Source organism: Bombina bombina, chromosome 1, assembly GCF_027579735.1.
Source record: "Bombina bombina isolate aBomBom1 chromosome 1, aBomBom1.pri, whole genome shotgun sequence".
In the NCBI taxonomy this organism is placed as follows: domain Eukaryota; kingdom Metazoa; phylum Chordata; class Amphibia; order Anura; family Bombinatoridae; genus Bombina; species Bombina bombina.
The window spans coordinates 1,468,708,719-1,468,731,135 of record NC_069499.1 but is presented as its reverse complement, the minus strand read 5'-3'; the positions used below and the strand labels follow the sequence as shown (position 1 = coordinate 1,468,731,135).

At 40.1% G+C, this 22,417-nt stretch overlaps 1 long non-coding RNA gene across 1 annotated transcript; it reads left to right on the top strand.

The window, feature by feature from the left end:
- The first annotated feature begins 20,519 nt into the window (after positions 1–20,519).
- Positions 20,520–21,732, top strand: LOC128643447 (uncharacterized). The gene is made up of 2 exons (XR_008399820.1): positions 20,520–20,559; positions 21,611–21,732. It is a non-coding gene; the product is annotated as an uncharacterized LOC128643447 (long non-coding RNA).
- The last annotated feature ends 685 nt before the right edge of the window (positions 21,733–22,417 follow it).

The following is a 22,417-nucleotide window of genomic DNA, read 5'->3' as shown; positions in this document are numbered from 1 at the left end:
TCATCAGACCTGATTAAAAAACCAGGGCGGGCCGTGGACCGGACACACCGTTGGAGAAAGTAATTTATCAGGTAAGCATAAATTCTGTTTTCTCCAACATTGGTGTGTCCGGTCCACGGCGTCATCCTTACTTGTGGGAACCAATACCAAAGCTTTAGGACACGGATGAAGGGAGGGAGCAAATCAGGTCACCTAAATGGAAGGCACCACGGCTTGCAAAACCTTTCTCCCAAAAATAGCCTCCGAAGAAGCAAAAGTATCAAATTTGTAAAATTTGGCAAAAGTGTGCAGTGAAGACCAAGTCGCTGTCTTACATATCTGGTCAACAGAAGCCTCGTTCTTGAAGGCCCATGTGGAAGCCACAGCCCTAGTGGAGTGAGCTGTGATTCTTTCAGGAGGCTGCCGTCCGGCAGTCTCATAAGCCAATCGGATAATGCTTTTAAGCCAAAAGGAAAGAGAGGTAGAAGTCGCTTTTTGACCTCTCCTTTTACCAGAATAAACAACAAACAAGGAAGATGTTTGTCTGAAATCTTTAGTAGCCTCTAAATAGAATTTTAGAGCATGGACTACGTCCAAATTGTCTAACAAACGTTCCTTCTTTGAAACTGGATTCGGACACAAAGAAGGTACAACTATCTCCTGGTTAATATTTTTGTTGGAAACAACTTTCGGAAGAAAACCAGACTTAGTACGCAAAACCACCTTATCTGCATGGAACACCAGATAGGGCGGAGAACACTGCAGAGCAGATAACTCTGAAACTCTTCTAGCAGAAGAAATTGCAACCAAAAACAAAACTTTCCAAGATAATAACTTAATATCTACGGAATGTAAGGGTTCAAACGGAACCCCTTGAAGAACTGAAAGAACTAGATTTAGACTCCAGGGAGGAGTCAAAGGTCTGTAAACAGGCTTGATCCTAACCAGAGCCTGAACAAATGCTTGAACATCTGGCACAGCTGCCAGTCTTTTGTGAAGTAAAACAGATAAAGCAGAGATCTGTCCCTTCAGAGAACTTGCAGATAATCCTTTCTCCAAACCTTCTTGTAGAAAGGATAGAATCTTAGGATTTTTTATCTTGTTCCATGGGAATCCTTTAGATTCACACCAACAGATATATTTTTTCCATATTTTATGGTAAATTTTTCTAGTTACAGGCTTTCTAGCCTGAATCAGAGTATCTATTACAGAATCTGAAAACCCACGCTTTGATAAAATCAAGCGTTCAATCTCCAAGCCGTCAGTTGGAGGGAAACCAGATTCGGATGTTCGAATGGACCCTGAACAAGAAGGTCCTGTCTCAAAGGTAGCTTCCATGGTGGAGCCGATGACATATTCACCAGGTCTGCATACCAAGTCCTGCGTGGCCACGCAGGAGCTATCAAGATCACCGAGGCCCTCTCCTGATTGATCCTGGCTACCAGCCTGGGGATGAGAGGAAACGGTGGGAATACATAAGCTAGGTTGAAGGTCCAAGGTGCTACTAGTGCATCTACTAGGGTCGCCTTGGGATCCCTGGATCTGGACCCATAGCAAGGAACCTTGAAGTTCTGACGAGACGCCATCAGATCCATGTCTGGAATGCCCCATAATTGAGTTATTTGGGCAAAGATTTCCGGATGGAGTTCCCACTCCCCCGGATGGAATGTCTGACGACTCAGAAAATCCGCTTCCCAATTTTCCACTCCTGGGATGTGGATCGCAGACAAGTGGCAGGAGTGATCCTCCGCCCATTGAATTATCTTGGTCACTTCTTTCATCGCCAGGGAAGTCCTTGTTCCCCCCTGATGATTGATATATGCAACGGTCGTCATGTTTTCTGACTGAAACCTTATGAATTTAAATACCAAAAAACTCTTAACCATCTCCGTGGAGATGTTGCCTGTGCAACGGCAAAGAGAATGACTGGGGTGGGCGGAGCCTAGGAGGGATCATGTGACCAGCTTTGCTGGGACTCTTTGCCATTTCCTGCTGGGGAAGAGAATATCCCACAAGTAAGGATGACGCCGTGGACCGGACACACCAATGTTGGAGAAAACACCACAGTCCTCTTACGACCTCCATCTTAGTTGAGAGTTGCAAGAGAATGACTGGATATGGCAGTGAGGGGAGGAGCTATATAGCAGCTCTGCTGTGGGTGATCCTCTTGCAACTTCCTGTTGGGAAGGAGAATATCCCACAAGTAATGGATGATCCGTGGACTGGATACACTTAACAAGAGAAAAGGGATATAGAATAAATTTTAGTCTTACAGAGTTAAAGGGACATGATACCCAAATGTTGATGCACTTGGAAGTGATGCAGCAAAGCTGTAAAAAGCTGACTAGAAAATATCCCCTAAACATCTCTATGTAAAAAGGTAAGAAATTTTACCACCGAATTTCCTAAGTATCCACACCCCACTGTAAAGATACTTTAAGAAGCCGATTAGGATGCTAGATGTTTAGGTGATATTTTTATGTCAGCTTTTTACAGTTATGCTGCATCACTTGCAAGTGATTTAGCATATAAGTATTATGTCCCTTTCAGATGTTACAGCAGTTGTCATTGAGTTTATACATGAGATTAAGTTGGTCAAATATCCAAACAGGAAACGGATTTGAAAATATTGAATTGTCATAAGTAGGCAGCTTAGTTAAAGGAAAATACATCATAAAATACTGTGTTCAACATATTTTGAATACAAGGACAGATTTCCCCTTAGCCAATTAATAAAGTATGAAGTAGTTGTTGCAGTGCAATAAAAGCCAACACTTTCTTAATATAAAGCACAATCCTTTTATCCCTAGTAGTTTATAAGTTTTAGAGCTAATGCTGACTTTTCTCCATTCACAATGTTATCTGCCCGACATTTGTTTTCTGTGGCTGATGGACAAGATTTGGAACGAAGGGCACCTAATGAAGATACGTGTGGAATCTGGAAATTAATTGCAGTCTGCAAAATTTCCATATGTCTCATTTATAGCTGCATGATTGGATGTTGGTGCCCTTTAGAAACGTGACAGTCATAGCCATAACCCAAAACCCTAGAAAGGAGATTGAGGAAGGGTCACGTCTGACATTTCCTGCCTCCTCTCTCTTTTTCCCTGCACTATCCGGGGAACAAGGGCCCATTCAGAGCCGAAGAAGTCCGCTTCCAGAGGAACTGAAAAGGAAAGGCACGGCTTGGGCCCGCAGGCAGCAACAACGGAAGAAAGAGGCCTTGTTTAGTCAGAGCCTCTCACAGCTCAACTCTTTATGGCATCTGTAATGTGGGAATCAGAATCAGATGGGTGCTGGGATATAGGAAGGCATTGTAAGGTAACCACCTGGGCTCAGAATAACAGCCCTAATCCATTGCAGGAAATTTACACAAAACAAGGGACTAGATAGAAGAATTTGCTAAGCCTTACAATTCTATAGACATACAACATAGAATTCCAAAGCATAGTGTCCTTCCAAAGTATATTGTCCCTCCTAGTATGATTTGTGCCTTTCAATTGTAATAGCTCTTATAGTATTAGCTTTTTTTGTCTTCCTTTTTGCATGGGATTTAAAAAGAGGGTGGCAGCTCAGAACAATATTAAAGGATCATACATAAATACAGTAGAATTGCATAATCAACATATGCATAATAAAAAGACATTGCACAGGCACTTAGTCTGAATTTCAAATGAGTAGATTTTCCTTCTTCCTGCATCATGTGACAACCATCAGCCATTTATAAAAATACTGTAAGAAGAAAGGGTGGCACTAGCACTACAAGTATTATTGGTACAGGGTTGCTCAATTGAATTAATTGAATATATCAGTATTCGTGTGTATATCTGTATATATATATCCACACATCCACATAAATATATGTGTGTATGTGTCTTTTATATGAGCAGGGGTGCTTGTGCACAAGAACAATTTTTGGATGAAGTCTGGAGCCCCAAAGACGGGGATCAAGACTGAAAGAGTGCACTTGGGAAGCACTCCCGTCCCTGATTGTAATAATTAATAAACTCACATTCAGGACCAAAAACTTGGTATTCAAGTGGATTTAATTAAAACATAACTTTTATTAGAAAAATAGTTGTGTAAAATCAAAATGTGTGTGTATGCACTTTAAAAACACATAGGAACTGGGCCGCAAATATTAGTTAATACTAAGTTCTGTACCCTGATTATACAAATATTGTGGGTCCCTTTAAAGAGGGAATCCACCCCAATATTGGGTGTTGTTTATATTTTGTCTTAATGCAACAGTAATAGTAGTATAGGAGTTAAATAAATGAATATAAAGATTATATTGACAATAATAGTCTTATTTATAGTCAATGCAATTGGACTGATGTAGGATTATAGCAGTATGTACTATCACACACTATTAAATAAACTGTATCCTAGCATCTATTACCCCATATAGTGTCATATACTGGGGGTAGACAAAGATATATCAACTGGGGTTCGTTGGCTAATTGTGTGTTATACACTGTGCAACACTGTGGTTAGAATAATCCGTCTTATTGGAACATATGATGCTAATGGTAACCTAGATTACCCTTCAATGTAGCTTTCGATACAAGGGAAAGGAAAAGAGGCTCTTGTATAATATTTAATACCTTGTGGTGTAATTCATTAGTGTATTGAAACACACGATTATCAGCTTGTTGCAAATGTATCTAATATAATACGTCCTTATTTGAACACCGTTTCAGAATGGCGCTTTGTTACCCTATAGAGTATGTAATGCTTAAATTAGTAGCTGATAAATTAGGGATAATAATCTTGAACAGAATTGCTGCTCATGTGTCTCCGTTCACATCCATGCGTGTAGAGGCAGAACTTGTTTTAATAATTACTGCTGTTACTTCTATGTTTTAAACAAGCTCTCAGTTGCGCCTTATTTTGGCTTTAGATGTTTAGCAATCTTAGGGTAAACTGGATGTTTCACTTGTGCACTAATTACTGAGAGAGGTTTATCTAGTATCTTATTTTATAAAAAAGAGTTTGTGAACCTCTCAGTAAGAGTTAACTCAATTCACATCCGTGCGTATAGAAGCAGAACTTTTTTAGATTAGTACTATTATTACTTCTATGTAAAAATATCCTCTACATTACGTCTTATTTGGATTGGGCTGTTTAAAAATCTTGGGGAAAAGTGGATGTATCTCTTAAACACTACTGAGTGACTAAGGTTTATGAAGTGTCTTGTTTGGACATACACAATTTATAAGTCTCTCAGTAAAGCTCGATTTGTTTTCCTAAACTGATAATAGCTTGCTATATGTAAGCCTGGCTTCCCCTCTTTGACAATTGGCTATTTGAATTGTGGATTGTACGTATTGTAATTATCAATAAGTGTCGGTCTTCTGTATTGTCTTGTGCGACAGGACTCAACGATATTCTATTTTTGCATTCACAATTCTAAATAAGCCTGTATAGCTTTTGCACCACAAGTTCTTAATGTTAGCTGTCCTCACCGGCAACACTGTGAATTCTTTCACATGCTCAGTACGAGTTGCCTCAGAAAGTGTACATATAAAAAAAGATTGTGCACATTTTGATAATGGAAGTAAATTGGAAAGTTGCTACAAATTGTGTGCCCTATCTGAATAATGAACGTTTAATTTTGACTTTAGTGATCCTTTAATTCTTAATAGGGATAAACAAATTTAGGAATGTGTAAAATGTAAAAAAATAATTACACATAAACTTGTTTCTTTAAGGGAACAATGAAGTATATATATGTACAGTATATACACACACACACATCAGAAATTAAAGGGATATAAAGGTCAAAATTTAAATGTGCATGGGTGTATATGTTTTAAAAAGAAGCATTTTAAGTTATCACTGTTTTTCTGCGGCATACGCACATATGCTGTGAAGGCCTGTGCACCAGTATTCAAGCTCAGAGAGCTGGTGGTGGTGTGCATTGTACTTGTGAAGCCTTAATTTGTTCATACAAGCCACTACTGACTCTCTGAGCAGGCATGGGGGCCAAATTATCAAGCTCCAAATGGAGCTTGATGCCCCTGTTTCCTCGCGATCCTTCAGGCTCGCAGGAAACTACAGCAGTTATGAAGCAGCTCCATAACTTGTCTGTCTGCTCTGAGGCTGCGGACATCAATCCGCACGATCCTATACGATCCGGCTGATTGACACCCCCAATCTGCAGTGGGCGCCATTGCACAAGCAGTTCACAAGAACTGCTTGTGCAATGATAAATGCCGACAGCGTATGCTGTCGGCATTTATCGATGTGCGGCGGACATGATACGCTACATCATATCATGTCCACTCGCACTTTCATAAATCGGCCCCAAAGTGTTAGAATACTGGTGCACGGGCCCTCATAGTATATGTGCGTATGCTGCTAAAAACAGTAATAACTTTTTCTAGAAGTATTTTTGCTAATGGAAACATATTGCAAAAATGCTTCAATTCAAAACTGAAATGCACCCATGCCCATTTCAATGTTGATCTTTCTATCCTTTTAATCACTATGTTACAAAATATCTGCATGCAATATAAATATTTTAAGATAATTTGAATTGTAATTGTGTTGGCAAAAATCACCTTGTTTTGAAGTCCACAGACACACCCCTTGAAAAGCTGTTTATCTTGTTTGCTGTAGCCATTACGGCGCTGGTATCAATTAGCTTCTTCTAGCAATCACTATGCAGCACTTAGGAGGGTTAGAGTTCTGAATCCCATTGAATGCTCTCAGAGGGAGTGGGAATAAACTCAGATTTAAATGATAGGAAAAGCTGGCAAAACACATAATGGAAGTGAATCGCAAAGTTTCTTTTCTTTTTGCATAGTTAAATCTTTTATGGGGAATTCAATTTTAACTTTAGTGAGCTGATTAAACACATAAACAGTGATCCCCAGGAGATGATAGAAGCTACAAATCAGATTGGTTTTAGAATAAAGTGGCTTGAGATGTCCCTGTTACAGTTATCTCGTGACTGCCCCAAGTAGAGCCTAAATTATAGTTTTAACATCAATCATGCAACTTTATAGATTACCCTTTCTGTGCAAAAAAACAGTGGCCTTAGCATGGGCGTCCGCAAAAAATTTTCAAGTGGGGGGCAAAAAAAAAGAAACTGCCCTAAGCATAATATTAGTGGCAACATGTTAAGCAGACAAAGTTGCTTGTTGTACACATGAGCGGCACATAATTTTAAACATGGTAGCTCATTGGTGTCAAAAGAGTGACTCAAGTGATTGTTTATACAGTGTAGGATCCCCCTAACCCTCCAACCTTCATGATTCCCCCTCGAACAGCTCTCTAACCTTCCCCCTCTAACTATTGCTGCCATCTTAGGTACTGGCAGCTGTCTGCCAGTACCTATAAACCCCACCATGCAATTATTTTTTTAAATTCAAACCCACACTTTATCCACGGCTCCGGGTGCCATCCAATGAGGCGCCACTGTTGCACCCCTTACCAACAAGCGGATAGCGGAGCTGATGGTGCAGGGAGGAGACAAGAGAAGAATTTCACTGAAGAGAAGCATCCATTCCTGTGAGTAAATTAACCCCTTCACCCAATAAGACATATATATATACGTCTTGTGGTACTTTGGCTGTCCAGCAGTGGAGGGGGGCCCTACGCTATGAAAAATAAATAAAGGGACAGGGAGGGATGGGCAGCTACACTACAGAAATGGGTTTTGGGTGTTTGGGGTGCCTGCCCTAACTAATGATCAAGGGAAGGGGAGGTGGGGGGGACACTACGCAACAAAAAAAATAATAAAATAACAGAATTAAAAAAAACAAAAACAAAAACAACAAGCAAAAATTTATTTTTAGTTGTCCTAAATAATAATAATAAAAAAATGCACAAATATACTATTTGTTCATAAGATAATAACATTATATATGGAAATAAATGCCACAAAAATAAATAAATCTAACAAGGTACAAATAAAATCAAAGGAAAAAGAGAATCAAACTGGGGTGTTACATTTTTAGACTATCCCTATGCTTGCTGGCACTAAAAAGGGTTCCTTTGGTTCCTAAAGGCGCGTCTCTTCTTTCTTCCAGTAACATATAATATTCAGAAATGAAGGGGAAAACATTTGTAAAATGTATTGCAATATTGTTCCACCATTTAAAAAAAATTGCATTCGAAATAGATAAATTATTATGAGCTCAAAAACAGAATTTATGTTTACCTGATAAATTACTTTCTCCAACGGTGTGTCCGGTCCACGGCGTCATCCTTACTTGTGGGATATTCTCTTCCCCAACAGGAAATGGCAAAGAGCCCAGCAAAGCTGGTCACATGATCCCTCCTAGGCTCCGCCTACCCCAGTCATTCGACCGACGTTAAGGAGGAATATTTGCATAGGAGAAACCATATGTTACCGTGGTGACTGTAGTTAAAGAAAATAAATTATCAGACCTGATTAAAAAAACCAGGGCGGGCCGTGGACCGGACACACCGTTGGAGAAAGTAATTTATCAGGTAAACATAAATTCTGTTTTCTCCAACATAGGTGTGTCCGGTCCACGGCGTCATCCTTACTTGTGGGAACCAATACCAAAGCTTTAGGACACGGATGAAGGGAGGGAGCAAATCAGGTCACCTAAATGGAAGGCACCACGGCTTGCAAAACCTTTCTCCCAAAAAATAGCCTCAGAAGAAGCAAAAGTATCAAATTTGTAAAATTTAGAAAAAGTGTGCAGTGAAGACCAAGTCGCTGCCTTACATATCTGATCAACAGAAGCCTCGTTCTTGAAGGCCCATGTGGAAGCCACAGCCCTAGTGGAGTGAGCTGTGATTCTTTCAGGAGGCTGCCGTCCGGCAGTCTCATAAGCCAATCGGATAATGCTTTTAATCCAGAAGGAGAGAGAGGTAGAAGTTGCTTTTTTGACCTCTCCGTTTACCAGAATAAACAACAAACAAAGACGAAGTTTGTCTGAAATCCTTAGTAGCTGCTAAATAAAATTTGAGAGCACGAACTACATCCAAGTTGTGCAACAAACGTTCCTTCTTTGAAACTGGATTAGGACACAAAGAAGGCACAACTATCTCCTGGTTAATGTTTTTGTTAGAAACAACTTTTGGAAGAAAACCAGGTTTAGTACGCAAAACCACCTTATCTGCATGGAACACCAGATAAGGAGAAGAACACTGCAGAGCAGATAATTCTGAAACTCTTCTAGCAGAAGAAATTGCAACCCAAAACAAAACTTTCCAAGATAATAACTTAATATCAACGGAATGTAAGGGTTCAAACGGAACCCCCTGAAGAACTGAAAGAACTAGGTTGAGACTCCAAGGAGGAGTCAAAATTTTGTAAACAGGCTTGATTCTAACCAGAGCCTGAACAAAGGCTAGAACATCTGGCACAGCTGCCAGCTTTTTGTGAAGTAACACAGACAAGGCAGAAATCTGTCCCATCAAGGAACTTGCAGATAATCCTTTTTCCAATCCTTCTCGAAGGAAGGATAGACTCTTAGGAATCTTAACCTTGTCCCAAGGGAATCCTGCAGATTCACACCAACAGATATACCAAATTATGTGGTAATTTTTCTGGTTACAGGCTTTCAGGCCTGAACAAGAGTATTAATAACAGAATCTGAGAACCCTCGCTTTGATAAGATCAAGCGTTCAATCTCCAAGCAGTCAGCTGGAGTGGGTCGAACGGACCTAGAACAAGAAGGTCTCGTCTCAAAGGTAGCTTCCATGGTGGAGCCGATGACATATTCACCAGATCTGCATACCAAGTCCTGCGTGGCCACGCAGGAGCTATCAAAATCACCGACGCCCTCTCCTGATTGATCCTGGCTACCAGCCTGGGGATGAGAGGAAACGGCGGGAACACATAAGCTAGTTTGAAGGTCCAAGGTGCTACTAGTGCATCCACTAGAGCCGCCTTGGGATCCCTGGATCTGTACCCGTAGTAAGGAACTCTGAAGTTCTGACGAGAGGCCATCAGATCCATGTCTGGAATGCCCCACGGTTGAGTGACTTGGGCAAAGATTTCCGGATGGAGTTCCCACTCCCCCGGATGCAATGTCTGACGACTCAGAAAATCCGCTTCCCAATTTTCCACTCCTGGGATGTGGATAGCAGACAGGTGGCAGGAGTGAGACTCCGCCCATAGAATGATTTTGGTCACTTCTTCCATCGCTAGGGAACTCCTTGTTCCCCCCTGATGGTTGATGTATGAACTTGGCCCTCGCTAGCTGAGGCCAAGCTTTGAGAACATTGAATATCGCTCTCAGTTCCAGAATATTTATCGGTAGAAGAGATTCTACCCGAGACCAAAGACCCTGAGCTTTCAGGGATCCCCAGACCGCGCCCCAGCCCATCAGACTGGCGTCGGTCGTGACAATGACCCACTCTGGTCTGCGGAAGGTCATCCCTTGTGACAGGTTGTCCAGGGACAGCCACCAACGGAATGAGTCTCTGGTCCTCTGATTTACTTGTATCTTCGGAGACAAGTCTGAATAGTCCCCATTCCACTGACTGAGCATGAACAGTTGTAATGGTCTTAGATGAATGCGCACAAAAGGAACTATGTCCATTGCCGCTACCATCAAACCTATCACTTCCATGCACTGCGCTATGGAAGGAAGAGGAACGGAATGAAGTATCCGACAAGAGTCTAGAAGTTTTGTTTTTCTGGCTTCTGTCAGAAAAATCCTCATTTCTAAGGAGTCTATTATAGTTCCCAAGAAGGGAACCCTCGTTGACGGAGATAGAGAACTCTTTTCCACGTTCACTTTCCATCCGTGAGATCGGAGAAAGGCCAGGACAATGTCCGTGTGAGCCTTTACTTGAGGAAGGGACGACGCTCGAATCAGAATGTCGTCCAAGTAAGGTACTACAGCAATGCCCCTTGGTCTTAGCACCGCCAGAAGGGACCCTAGTACCTATGAGAAAATCCTAGGAGCAGTGGCTAATCCGAAAGAAAACGCCACGAACTGGAAATGCTTGTCCAGGAATGCAAACCTTAGGAACCGATGATGTTCCTTGTGGATAGGAATATGTAGATACGCATCCTTGAAATCCACCTTGGTCATGAATTGACCTTCCTGGATGGAAGGAAGAAGTGTTCGAATGGTTTCCATCTTGAACGATGGAACCTTGAGAAACTTGTTCAAGATCTTGAGATCTAAGATTGGTCTGAACGTTCCCTCTTTTTTGGGAACTATGAACAGATTGGAGTAGAACCCCATCCCTTGTTCTCCTAATGGAACAGGATGAATCACTCCAATTTTTAGCAGGTCTTCTACCCAATGTAAGAATGCCTGTCTTCTTATGTGGTCTGAAGACAACTGAGACCTGTGGAACCTCCCCCTTGGAGGAAGCCCCTTGAACTCCAGAGAATAACCTTGGGAGACTATTTCTAGCGCCCAAGGATCCAGAACATCTCTTGCCCAAGCCTGAGCGAAGAGAGAGAGTCTGCCCCCCACCAGATCCGGTCCCGGATCGGGGGCCCGCATTTCATGCTGTCTTGGTAGCAGTGGCAGGTTTCCTGGCCTGCTTTCCTTTGTTCCAGCCTTGCATAGGTCTCCAGGCTGGATTGGCTTGAGAAGTATTACCTTCCTGCTTAGAGGACGTAGCCCTTGGGGCTGATCCGTTTCTGCGAAAGGGACGAAACTTAGGTTTATTTTTGGTCTTGAAAAGACCTATCCTGAGGAAGGGCGTGGCCCTTGCCCCCAGTGATATCAGAGATAATCTCTTTCAAGTCAGGGCCAAAGAGTGTTTTCCCCTTGAAAGGAATGTCAAGCAATTTGTTCTTGGAAGACGCATCCGCTGCCCAAGATTTTAACCAAAGCGCTCTGCGCCACAATAGCAAACCCAGAATTTTTTCGCCGCTAACCTAGCCAATTGCAAGGTGGCGTCTAGGGTGAAAGAATTAGCCAATTTAAGAGCACGAATTCTGTCCATAATCTCCTCATAAGAAGAAGAATTACTAATAATCGCCTTTCCTAGCTCATCAAACTAGAAACACGCGGCTGCAGTGACAGGGACAATGCATGCAATTGGTTGTAGAAGGGAACCTTGCTGAACAAACATCTTTTTTTAGCAGACCTTCTCATTTTTTATCCATAGGATCTTGGAAAGCACAACTATCTTCTATGGGTATAGTGGCGCGCTTGTGTAGAGTAGAAACCGCCCCCTCGACCTTGGGGACTGTCTGCCATCAGTCCTTTCTGGGGTCGACTATAGGAAAACAATTTTTTAAATATGGGGGGAGGTACTAAAGGTATACCGGGCCTGTCCCATTCTTTACTAACAATGTACGCCACCCGCTTGGATATAGGAAAAGCTTCGGGGGGCCCCGGGGCCTCTAAGAACTTTTCCATTTTACATAGTGGTTCTGGAATGACCAGATAATCACAATCATCCAAATTGGATAACACCTCCTTAAGCAGAGCGCGGAGATGTTCCAACTTAAATTTAAAAGTAATCACATCAGGTTCAGCTTGTTGAGAAATGTTTCCTGAATCTGAAATTTCTCCCTCAGACAAAACCTCCCTGGCCCCCTCAGACTGGTGTAGGGGCCCTTCAGAAACCATATCATCAGCGTTCTCATGCTCTACAGAATTTACTAAAACAGAGCAGTCGCGCTTTCGCTGATAAGTGGGCATATTGGCTAAAATGTTTTTGATAGAATTATCCATTACAGCCGTTAAATGTTGCGCACTAGATGTACTAGGGGCCTCCTGTATGGGCAAGACTGGTGTAGACGAAGGAGGGGATGATGCAGTACCATGCTTACTCCCCTCACTTGAGGAATCATCTTGGGCATCATTTTTACTAAATTTTTTTATGACATAAAATACATATAGTTAAATGAGAAGGAACCTTGGTTTCCCCACAGTCAGAACACAATCTATCTGGTAGTTCAGACATGTTAAACAGGCATAAACTTGATAACAAAGCACAAAAAACGTTTTAAAATAAAACCGTTACTGTCACTTTAAATTTTAAACTAAACACACTTTATTACTGCAATTGCGAAAAAGTATGAAGGAATTGTTCAAAATTCACCAAAATTTCACCACAGTGTCTTAAAGCCTTAAAAGTATTGCACACCAAATTTGGAAGCTTTAACCCTTAAAATAACGGAACCGGAGCCGTTTTTATATTTAACCCCTTTACAGTCCCTGGAATCTGCTTTGCTGAGACCCAACCAAGCCCAAAGGGGAATACGATACCAAATGATGCCTTCAGAAGACTTTTCTATGTATCAGAGCTCCACACACATGCAGCTGCATGCCATGCTGTCCTCAAAAACAAGTGCGCCATACCGGCGCGAAAATGAGGCTCTGACTATGATTAGGGAAAGCCCCTAAAGAATAAGGTGTCTAAAACAGTGCCTGCCGATATAATCATATCAAAATACCCAGAATAAATGATTCCTCAAGGCTAAATATGTGTTAATAATGAATCGATTTAGCCCAGAAAAAGTCTACAGTCTTAATAAGCCCTTGTGAAGCCCTTATTTACTATCTTAATAAACATGGCTTACCGGATCCCATAGGGAAAATGACAGCTTCCAGCATTACATCGTCTTGTTAGAATGTGTCATACCTCAAGCAGTAAGAGACTGCACACTGTTCCCCCAACTGAAGTTAATTGCTCTCAACAGTCCTGTGTGGAACAGCCATGGATTTTAGTTACGGTGCTAAAATCATTTTCCTCATACAAACAGAAATCTTCATCTCTTTTCTGTTTCTGAGTAAATAGTACATACCAGCACTATTTTAAAATAACAAACTCTTGATTGAATAATAAAAACTACAGTTAAACACTAAAAAACTCTAAGCCATCTCCGTGGAGATGTTGCCTGTACAACGGCAAAGAGAATGACTGGGGTAGGCGGAGCCTAGGAGGGATCATGTGACCAGCTTTGCTGGGCTCTTTGCCATTTCCTGTTGGGGAAGAGAATATCCCACAAGTAAGGATGACGCCGTGGACCGGACACACCTATGTTGGAGAAAAAGTCTTAGTAAAAAAAAATGCTTTACATAAATATCTTCTCATAAGGTTTAAGCAGGTTTCCCTGTGAGACACTGCATATGGTAGCTCACTCCTGCTTGTGTAACCATGTGCTGATGTAACATAGCATGAAGATTTCACCGATCCTTTTCACTGTGATAAACACATTTTGAAAGGTGACTGCATAAAGGCCTTATGTATTTTTATACTACCTGTGTAGGCAGTGGCGTATTTTTAGGTTTTAGGTCTTTTTTTCTCCATAATAGTTTTTGGTGAGGGTGTAACGTGACTTTTTTTTATGGCATTTCCAAAATAAATGTTCATGTTCAAATGTGCATATGTGTATATATGGTGAGTGTGTGTGTAGTGCACGTGTATATATGGGTGTAGTGAGTGTGTGTGTGTGTAGTAAGACTCAAAAAGTTCTGCCCCCCATCTGCTGCCCTAGGCAAGTGTCTTGTTTGCCTAGGCCAAAACATGCCCCTGTGTGTAGGTGAACCCCTAAACTGACAATTTCTACTGATTACAAAAATGTGCAGTCATATGACGAGAGCTGCAATTTTTTGGTGTAGGCTAGAATTACAGTTAAACCACTAGCGCTCCCATTTCCTGTATGGAGACATTAAACTGATAACTACACAGAAAAATTGCAGTTAAAAAAAAAAAAGACTGTGTCATGACTCTTCCTACCACCAGAGGCCCAGTGTGCCCTAGTGGTTAGGAATAAACCCACCAAGCTGTAAAGCCTCATTACGTGCAGGATATTTGGAGACACCAATTTACGAAGCGCAGTCTACAATAAATCTGAGGAGCAGGCAGCAATTTTCCTGAAACTGCAAATCTTTAATCTATTTAACCTGCTACCAATTAGTGTCTTTAATGCAGCATGGTACAGTGAAGCATTGAAGGCCTCTGGCATTACTTCTCAGACTAATCTCACTTCAAAAGTGTGTAATTGCACATGCCTTACCAGTGCAGCCGGTCCCTCTTCTATATTCCAGACTAGCGAGTCTTGTGTTCCCCATAAATGTATCAATAGAAAGTAAATGTATCTAGCGTTAGTGTATAGTGCAGGTGTACTGTCCTGATGACATTTGTTCCCCTTATATACATGCTCTGTCTGTCACCACATGGCTATTTCGCTTCTTTAGGGAATGTTTTTTCATGGTATGGTTACAGTGTCGGGCAAGACAGAGTTGATGCAGGATGGTACAAAACAAGTACCATAGCTAGTTTGAATTTACCCACGGCTCTTTTTGGATTTTTAGCTAAAATGTAATTCTTCACATAAACAGCAGAATATGGATACAGCGCAATTCAGGTAGTTACTCTGTATGTATAGAAGATATGATTTGACTGAATATCAAAATTACAAGCCACTAAAGAGGGATTATGAAAACTAGAAATACCAGTACATGAGGTCAATAATTACCCTTGGAGAGAAGAGGATACAATGACAATTTTTAAAATGCTCTCTCATTGTTGGGCTAATAGATTAGTCAAATGGCCTTCTGGTAAGTAGAATTTATATAAACACACACAATAAAAATATTTAGTTATGTCTGGAGCATGTGTAAGGCTGGGAATCAATTAGTCTAGTATTTAACCCCTTCGCTACCGGTACTTTCAGAGAAGAACTTGCCCAAAATACCGGAGAATTTTTAGCATTTTTGCTATTACTGCATTTAAACAGATTTTTTTTTTTATTTACCTAACTATCGGCTAGATTTAGAGTTCTGCGTTAGCCTTAAAAAGTAGCGTTAAGGGGTCCTAACGCTGCTTTTTAACAACCGCTGGTATTATGAGTATGGCAGGTACAGGTGTACCGCTCACTTTTTTACTTCGACTCGAGGCTACCGCAAACCCCCTTACGTCAATTGCGTATCCTATCTATGGGATTTGGCTTATGCTGGTATTACGAGTCTTGGAAGAAGTGAGCCTCTACCTCCAAGACTCCAACCGCATAAAAAAGTCAGTAGTTAAGAGTTTTATGGGCTAACGCCAGAACATAAAGCTCTTAACTACAGTGCTATAAAGTACACTAACACCCATAAACTACCTATGAACCCCTAAACCAAGGCCCCCCACATCGCAAACCCTTTAATAAAATTATTTAACCCCTAATCTGCCGACCAGACATCGCCGCCACTATAATAAATATATTAACCCCTAAACCGCCGTACTCCCGCCTTGCAAACACTATAATAAATTTTATTAATCCCTAATCTGCCCTCCCTAACATCGCCGCCATCTACCTACAATTATTAACCCCTAATCTGCCGCCCCCAACGTCGCCGCTACTATAATAAAGTTATTAACCCCTAAACCTAAGTCTAACCCTAACACCCCCATAAGTTAAATATAATTTTAATAAAACAAACTAAAATTACTATAATTAAATAAATTAATCCTATTTAAAACTAAATACTTACCTATAAAATAAACCCTAATATAGCTACAATATAACTAATAGTTACATTGTAGCTATTTTAGGATTTATATTTATTTTACAGGCAACTTTGTATTTATTTTAACTAGGTACAATAGCTATTAAATAGTTATTAACTATTTAATAGCTACCTAGTTAAAATAATTACAAGTTACAAATACACCTAACCCCGGCGTAAACTGAGGGCTACCTGTATTTAGTTTTAAATAGGATTAATTTATTTAATGATAGTAATTTTAGTTTGTTTTATTTAAATTATATTTAAGTTAGGGGGGTGTTAGGGTTAGGGTTAGACTTAGGTTTAGGGGTTAATAACTTTATTATAGTAGCGGCGACGTTGGGGGCGGGAGATTAGGGGTTAATAATTGTAGGTAGGTGGCGGCGATGTTAGGGAGGGCAGATTAGGGGTTAATACAATTTATTATAGTGTTTGCGAGGCGGGAGTGCGGCGGTTTAGGGGTTAATACATTTATTATAGTGGCGGCGATGTCCGGTCTGCAGATTAGGGGTTAATAAGTGTAGGTAGGTGGCGGCGACGTTGGGAGGACAGATTTGGGGTTAATAAATATAATATAAGTGTCGGCGATGTTAGGGGCAGCAGATTAGGGGTTCATAGCTATAATGTAGGTTGTGGCGGTGTCCGGAGCGGCAGATTAGGGGTTAATAATATAATGTAGGTGTCAGCGATAGCGGGGGCGGCAGATTAGGGGTTAATAAGTGTAAGGTTAGGGGTGTTTCGACTCGGGGTTCATGTTAGGGTGTTAGGTGTAGACTTAGAAACTGGTTCCCCATAGGAAACAATGGGGCTGCGTTAGGAGCTGAACGCTGCTTTTTTGCAGGTGTTAGGTTTTTTTTCAGCCAGCTCAGCCCCATTGTTTCCTATAGGGAAATCGCGCACGAGCTACCGTAAGCAACGCTGGTATTGAGGGCTGAAGTGGAGCTAAATTTGGCTCAACGCTCACTTTTCTGAGGCTAACGCAGCCATTCAGAAAACTCGTAATACCAGCATTGTCTTAAGGGTGCGCTGGAAAAAAAGGCTCGTTAGCACCGCAGGTCTTTACCGACAAAACTCCAAATCTAGGCGTATATCTTTTTTATTTTTTAGTAGACAACCCAAGGTTTTGAGCTAGACCCATTTTGGTATATTTAATGCCACCATTTCACCGCCAAATGCGATCACATAAAAAAAGAATTGTTAACTTTTTCCCAAACTTTGGGTTTCTCACTGAAATTATTATTATATACCTTTTTTTGCTATCATGGTACAAATGATTGTAAAAGCTTCTCTTGGATCCTCTTTGTTGAGAAATAGCAGACATACATGGCTTTGCCATTGTTTTTTGGTTATTAGAATGCCACTAATTGCAACTGTGCACTACATCTATTAATCCTGGCAGTGAAGAGGTTAATCAGGTAGCTTGTAAGATTATTTTTAGCTTTAGTATAGAGATTACCCTCCCACCACCAAACAGCTCTCTTCCCTTCCTCACATACCACTGGTCACCACTGTTTTAGGTACTTTCAGACAGTCCGACTGTTTTCCTAGACACTTATGAGCACAATACATGTTCCTCCCTGCACAGCCTGCAGCATGTGTAACTCAAAACTGTCCAGGAAAACATGGCCAGGGTGGCAACCCTACTGCCAGTATGAAGTTTAGGTTTTATTTTTTTAATTATTTTAATTTAATTTATATATATATATATATATATACACACACACACACATTTTCTGCAGTGTAGTGATCCTCCTCAACCCTCCCAACTCCCTGATCCCACAAATAGCTCTCTAACCCTCCTCCTACTTGCGGCCATCTTTAGTATTGGCAGCTGTCTGCCAGTACCTATAAAATACATACATACATATATATATATATATATATATATACACACACACACATATATATATTTGAATTATCTGTAGTGTAGTGGTCCCCACCTCCCCCCCTCCAGCGATCGTTAGTTAGGGACCCCCACCCCCCTTTTTTCTGTAGTGTAGGTCACCATCCCTTCCTCTCCCTTTATTTTTATTTTCTGCAGTGCTGGGCCATCCCACTCCCTCCACCCGCCTCCCGGTTTCCCTCCCACACCTCCCGCCGGCACCATCAGATGATAGTTACAGACGGTGACTTTACAGCTTCCTGCAGCTCCGACGTATATATACGTCATGCAGTAGAACAGGCAAAGTACAGCATGACATATATATATATATATATATATATATATATATGTCATATTGGGTTAAGGGGTTAAAGTAACTATAAAAACATGCTGAATACATTGGCCTTTTGCTTCTTATCAGTAAAAATCTATATTTTTAGTATTATTTTTATATTTGTTGTTCATCATCAAACAATACTGACTTTGCTCGCTGTCTGCAATAATAAGTGATAGTGAAATTATTTACTGATGCAGCCTAGAATACCTCTGCTGGAAAGCTGCTCCACGAATAAAACACATTTTTCTGCATAAAGGGACATAATGCTCATATTCTAAATCACTTAAAGGGACACGCAAGTCAAAATTAAACTTTAAAATTTCATGCTCTAGCTGAATCATGAAACAACTTTCCAATTTACTTCCATTAACAAAATGCACAATCTTTTTATACTGTGCAGGAATTTACTGAATATATGTTTATGCATTCCTGATTGGCTGATGGCTGTCACATGATACAAGAGTAGTGGAAATAGACATAACTTTGACATTTGTAAGAAAACAAATCTACTACTTATTTGAAGTTCAGACTAAGTGCTATTACATTGTCTTTTTATCGTGCATTTGTTGGTTATGCAAATCTACTGTATTTACTGGTCCTTTAACAGTAAAAAACTGACATGAAAAAAATCACCTGAACCTGAAGGGAAGACATTTTACCTCACAATTTCTTCAGCTCACCAGAGTAAGTGTTCTGTGAACAGTTATACTTTAGCTGCTGCCCAGCTGCAAGCTGAAAAACAAGCAAACAAAAAACAACAAGCAAACAATGGCTAATCAGCATCAGCAGTGCTGAGGTCATGCATTCCTTTGCTGTAATTTCATGAAGTTTCACTGATATCTTGTTAGATTTCATAGTAAACTTCCAAGAACTGAATCGGAAAATAATATGACTGTGACTTCACATGCCAGATGCACACTCCTTTGCAAGTCCTGGGACTAGCATCCTGATTGGCTGCTTAAAGGGACAGTCAAGTCCAAAAAAACTTTCATGATTCAAATAGGACATGTCATTTTAAACAACTTTCCAATTTACTTTTATCACCAATTTTGCTTTGTTCTCTTGGTTTTCTTAGTTGAAAGCTAAACCTAGGAGGTTCATATGCTAATTTCTTAGACCTTGAAGGCCGCCTCTAATCTAAATGCATTTTTACAGTTTTTCACCACTAGAGGGCGTTAGATCATGTGTTTCATATAGATAAGATTGAACTCATGTATGTGAATTTACAGAGAAGTGAGCACTGATTGGCTAAAATGCAAGTCTGTCAAATAAGGGGGCAGTCTGCAGAGGCTTAGATACAAGGTAATTACAGAGGTAAAACGTGTATTATTATAACTGTGTTGGTTATGCAAAACTGGAGAATGGGTAATTAAGGGATTATCTTTCTTTTAAAACAACAAAAATTCTGGTATTGACTGTCCCTTTATGGTTCTGTACAGTGGGTTGTGAATACTTAAGGAAATTCTGAGTTAAAATATCTTCCTTTATGTTAAGGTGATTTTTCTAGTCAGTTTTTTACAGCTATGCTGCATTATTATCAAGTGCTTCAACATTTGGGTATCATGTCCCTTTAAGTTTACATTTTCACTGTACTTTAAGACATTTTGTTCTGGTACTTTGGCGAATTCCTTGATGCATGTGATTTTTTTTCTTATATCATATATTATACCCTTTCTTTTCTATGCTTACAGCTATATAGACAAAGGACATTCAGTCTTTCTAGTTAAGTTATATTATCAAACATAATTTTTGTGGACCTTCTATGTATAGTGTCTAGTTTAATTCCATTATTTTTCAGATCGGCTCTTCAGAATTGAACAAAGTACTCTAGGGCAGGAGTCGTTTCTATGCAACCTTTTCAAATCTTTCTCAGATGAGCCGTTGTCATGTACAGCTACATTAACTCAGCACATCAGCAGAAATGACTTGTGAATACCAAATGAGGGTAGCAAATTGTAAATATGTTTATTTGACCTATGTGTGTTGTTTTCTTACATAAGATATAATACTAAGAATGTTAATGCAGTAAGTGTTAAAATTGGACAATAGGTACATCCATGTGCCAAACAACCTGGCATAAATATTGAGAAACCAAAAGAGCCAATGGAGAACATGAAATTATTATTATGATACTTATTTTCTTGGCTTCTTTAGTATAGAAGGGGTTATGCAATTTGGTCCCTGCTTTCCATCAGAACATTGCAATTTTGCAGCAAATTGTAGGTGGCTTCAGCCAATCATGTTTCTTGTTCTGTTGTACTCCCCCTCACTCCTTGGCCTGCTCTGCCCGTGCTCCTTAACCTTTCTTGGCCAATATGCTTCTTTCCCATACACAGGCAGAAAACTGTATTTTAAGAGTTATTGCTTGCAATAAATATATCTGATCAGTTTCTGAGAAGTGGGTGGTAATTGCTGTACTTCGGTTTCTCCAGCTCTCCCACATACTTGCCCAGAAGTCCTCGGTATAACCTCTTACCTTCCTCTACGCACACAAACCCCTGCACCCAAATTCCCGAGAAGCATATACTATGGTGAAATGTTTAATTTTCACAACACAGCCTCTCTCCTATAGCTAGCTCTCTCCAACTCCTGCAGCTGCATCAGTGTCTTGAGAGGCTGCTATGAATGATTGTGACATTTAGAGGAGACAAAAGCCAGCAGAGGTTGGGCTTAGAGTGGCTCACTCATTCAGAGATGTCCTTACCCACTGGATCTTTGTGAAAGATCCAATCTAAAAATTTACATATTGCATAAAGTTATTTTAGAGAGGAACACATATCACTGGGAACCAAAAACAGCTATTTAAGTGTTTGTTTTTTATTAGAGCCATACTAATATTATTATCATGTTTGGCATTAAGCATTGCATCCTTTATCAGTTACTCCAGTAGAAAATCTTCTGATTTAGCAGAAAGAAAGTGAACAATACATTCTCAATACTTTATTGTTGCTAAATAAATATGCAGATTTACCCGAGATGAGTTCCTATTATTGTGCTCTCTTTCAGGCTACTTATATTGCAAAGATTTGCGGGAGCCAGTAAAAGGGCAGCAATGCTACAGAACCAGGTCCTGATTGGCTGTTGGGAGCAAAGCAGTAAATACTTAAATAAATACGTTTTCTCCATGTCTTTCAATGTGTGTGACTTTACTTAAGGGCAGGGTTCATTCATTTTTTTCCCCCTACATCACTTTCTCTATTTGTTATACAAAGTACTACTTTTTCCCCTGACTAATAAATGTAGGTTTTTCACTAAAAAGTAGCTTATTTGAAGTTTGTTAATATAAAACAATATTTTTGTGTTGCTGGACTTGTTTCTATATTCACATTGTACCTTATCATGGTTTTAAAAAAAAAAATAGAATAAAAAAAAAAGTATATATATTTCTTACAGTTAAAGGGACACTATACCCAAACATTTTCTTTCATGATTAAGGTAGAGAATACAATTTTAAACAACATTCCAATTTACTTCTATTACCTAATTTGCTTCATTCTTTAGATATACTTTAATGAAGAAATAGCAATGCACACGGTGAACCAATCACAGGAGGCAGCTATGTGCAGCTACCGATCAGCAGCTACTGAGCCTATCTAGATATGCTTTTCAGCAAAGAATATCAAGAGAATGAAGCAAATTAGATAATAGAAGTAAATTAGAAAGTTGTTTATAATTGTATGCTCTTTCTAAATCATGAAATAAAAAATGTGGGTTTCATGTCCCTTTAATACACATTCTGGTTTTGCAACTGAAGGGGAAAAACAACAACCTTTTGCTACCAAAAACGATTTGAATTTAACATGATCTTCTGTT